At 57.0% G+C, this 3,189-nt stretch overlaps 1 pseudogene; it reads right to left on the bottom strand.

Moving 5' to 3' along the window:
- Positions 1 to 639: 639 nt before the first annotated feature.
- Positions 640 to 2,897, bottom strand: LOC136391236 (TNF receptor-associated factor 1 pseudogene; annotated as a pseudogene).
- Positions 2,898 to 3,189: the final 292 nt, after the last annotated feature.

Here is a 3,189-nt window from a genome sequence, read left to right as displayed (position 1 = left end):
ATTAAGCATTTGGTAACAAGTGAAAAATGCTCACCATTATTTCTAGACTTATTAGTAATCCAACTTTGGGGAGAAGAGAATCCTATGTGACATCTAATTATACTATCCAGATACTGAGGTTTTCATAAAAGTCTTGAGTTAACTCTAACATATTTAATATTTTAAATAGCTAGCAATGCATTCGTTAAGTTTTGAAGCATCTACTCTAAACACTTGGTCCATAGTAAAGCAGCCAAGCTTAGCAACTTGAAGTTTTGTTTGCTGGAGGTTGGCAGGAATCTATATGAGTGGGAAGAAAAACAACCACAATACTTAGGTTCACGGTGCTTCTGAAGTTATTAAAAAAAACAAACATGTTAACTATCTTCTGCAACAATTTCTATGTTTTCCTGTCTCATTCTAAGAGACTGTCAGAATGAATTGTGTTGTACCTCAAACCCCTGTTAGCCACTGTCACTGCCAGAAGTCCAAGCTTCAGCCTGTCACTCACCATCTCCTGGCCCTGTCGTCATCCCTATGTCAGTGGGTCCAACCTGGGCTGCATATCCGACCACCTAGAACCCAGGCAACATCCAGGACCAGTTAAAGGGGATGCTAGGAAACCCTAATCGTCTTTAATTAAAAAAAAAACAAAACCCTCTAATTGATTCCAATGTGCTGAGCGTGAAGAGCAGGCCGCTGGAAGGACACCGAGCGCAGGGCGGGCGGGAAGGCATCAGGGCGTGTCACGGTTGTTCTGGTCCAGGAGCGTGCAGGTGACCTCGCTCCGGAAAGGCCGCGGAGCAGAGCATCGTACTCCCCTTCTGTGATCACAGTGAGAGCACTGGTGGGTCCTCTTCCCCATCCCCTCCCCATTTAAGTCGAGCCCCAGACACAACCTGGCAGGGTAGAAAGCTGGGAGAGGAGGCTGGCGGTCCTGCCGCAGGCGGACTCACGGCACCGCCTGGGGACGCTGGTGATCTTCCACAGGAAGGTGCCAGCGAAGGAGGCCTCCTGCACGCGGCGCAGGCTCTGTCCGGGGCCTGGTCTTCCCGGGCCAGTGTCTGCTGCACCTCCCCCACCCCCTGTTCCAGCTCAGGGTGAGCTTGCGGTCCAGCGGGCTCTGGAGGACAGCACAGCCAGGGCCAGGCGGAGCTTCCACCTCCTTGTTGAGGACAGCGACCACGTTCTTAAACACGTGCAGCTTCCTCCCAGGTTGACCAGGAGCTCCTCCTTCACGAAGTGCTGCAAGGCCAGCATCTCCTGGCTCTCAGCACATGGCGCCCCGTAGCAGCGCCCCTCCAGGTCCCCAGCCACCGCCACGGCCGCCTGCAGCTGCAAGGCCAGCATCTCCTGGCTCTCAGCACATGGCGCCCCGTAGCAGCGCCCCTCCAGGTCCCCAGCCACCGCCACGGCCGCCTGCAGCTGCAAGGCCAGCATCTCCTGGCTCTCAGCACATGGCGCCCCGTAGCAGCGCCCCTCCAGGTCCCCAGCCACCGCCACGGCCTCCTGCAGCTGCAAGGCCAGCATCTCCTGGCTCTCAGCACATGGCGCCCCGTAGCAGCGCCCCTCCAGGTCCCCAGCCACCGCCACGGCCTCCTGCAGCTGCAGGGCCAGCATCTCCTGGCTCTCAGCACATGGCGCCCCGTAGCAGCACCCCTCCAGGTCCCCAGCCACCGCCACGGCCTCCTGCAGCTGCAGGGCCAGCATCTCCTGGCTCTCAGCACATGGCGCCCCGTAGCAGCGCCCCTCCAGGTCCCCAGCCACCGCCACGGCCTCCTGCAGCTGCAAGGCCAGCATCTCCTGGCTCTCAGCACATGGCGCCCCGTAGCAGCGCCCCTCCAGGTCCCCAGCCACCTCCACGGCCGCCTGCAGCTGCAGGCCTGACAGACTCCGCTCCAGCGCCAGGGGCCCCGACCCCAGCCCTGAGCCCAGTGAGGCCTTTCACTGTTTCATGAGCCCCAACAACAGGCTTAGGTGGGCGGCCTGAGAAGTGACCTCATGCTCCTGCGTGAACTTTGCGCTCCCCTCGGAGGGGCAGCCAGCACCTGCAAAGGGGTGCCCGGCTCCAACTGCAGCCTCCGGGAGCGATCCTTCTCCTGAGGCACGAGGCTTCCTGGGCTTACAGATTAGGGGCTTGTCCTCTGTGTTTGGGGACAGATCTGCTCTTCGCCGTTCTTCAAGTTCTCAGACAGGCAGCCGGTGCAACAGAGGGCCCTGGGCTCTGGTGGGGCTGGCGGATGGTGAGGGCGGCATCCAAAGGGAACCCTGGTCTCATGGGGGCTGGGCCAGGGCTGCTGGCTGAGCCACAGGCCACCCCGGGCTCTCAGGCTGGCCAGGGGCCTGCCCAAGCTCCTCTGGAGAGAGCAGCCCCATGGAGTCTGTGTTGAGAGAAGAGGTGTGGGCCAGCCCTCTGGTGAGCAGGAGTCTGAGGACTTGATCTTCTCACTGACTTGTGTGGCTCAACATCTCAGCTGAGTCACAGCAGGGATTACCCTTTGTGGTGAAAAAAGTCCCCTGGATGCTGACTGAAGGCTCCTAGAGTCATTCTACAGAGTGACAGCAAGAGGATGAGTCAGAGAGAAAAAACATCCCCGTTACTGACCTTCAGCAACTCCAGAATTTCCCTTCCAAGAACCTCAGGCTTCCTCCAACCTCCACCCCAGGGGGCGTCGGCAGAGAGAGCCAGAGACTCGTCTGTGTTCCCTGGGACCTCCGGCTGCCTGGAACTCCCCCGTGCTCTGTGAGCACCATGGGGGTGCTCACTACCCTGTTGGAAATCCCTAGGGTCCTGGTGGAGGTCCCAGAATGCAAGTATCAGGTGCTTTAGTGCCCTGCCCAGTGTCTCAAGTAAAAGTCACTTCCTCACAGTGGGCCTCAGTTACCTCATCTCGTGTCATCACTGCCACCAAAGGCATCGCCTCCACACAGCCTAGCGCAAGCTTTCTACAGGGCCTGGTGGAGTCTCCAGGGTTTTCTCAATATAATATCATGTCATTTCCAAATAGTGATGGTTTTACTTCTTCCTTTCCAATTTGGATGCCTTTTATTTAAACTTTTTGCCTATTTGCTTTGGCTAGGACTTTCTGTACTACTATATGTTGAATACAGGTGCTGAGAGTGGGCATTCTTGCGTTGCTCCTGATCTTAGAGAAAAAGCTTTCAGCTTTTCATTGTTTACTGTTAGCTGTGGGCTTGTTGTCTATGGCC

The sequence above is a fragment of the Saccopteryx leptura genome, chromosome 2, assembly GCF_036850995.1.
Source record: "Saccopteryx leptura isolate mSacLep1 chromosome 2, mSacLep1_pri_phased_curated, whole genome shotgun sequence".
In the NCBI taxonomy this organism is placed as follows: domain Eukaryota; kingdom Metazoa; phylum Chordata; class Mammalia; order Chiroptera; family Emballonuridae; genus Saccopteryx; species Saccopteryx leptura.
Note: the sequence above shows the minus strand (reverse complement) of the source record. Positions and strands in the feature narration are given on the sequence as shown.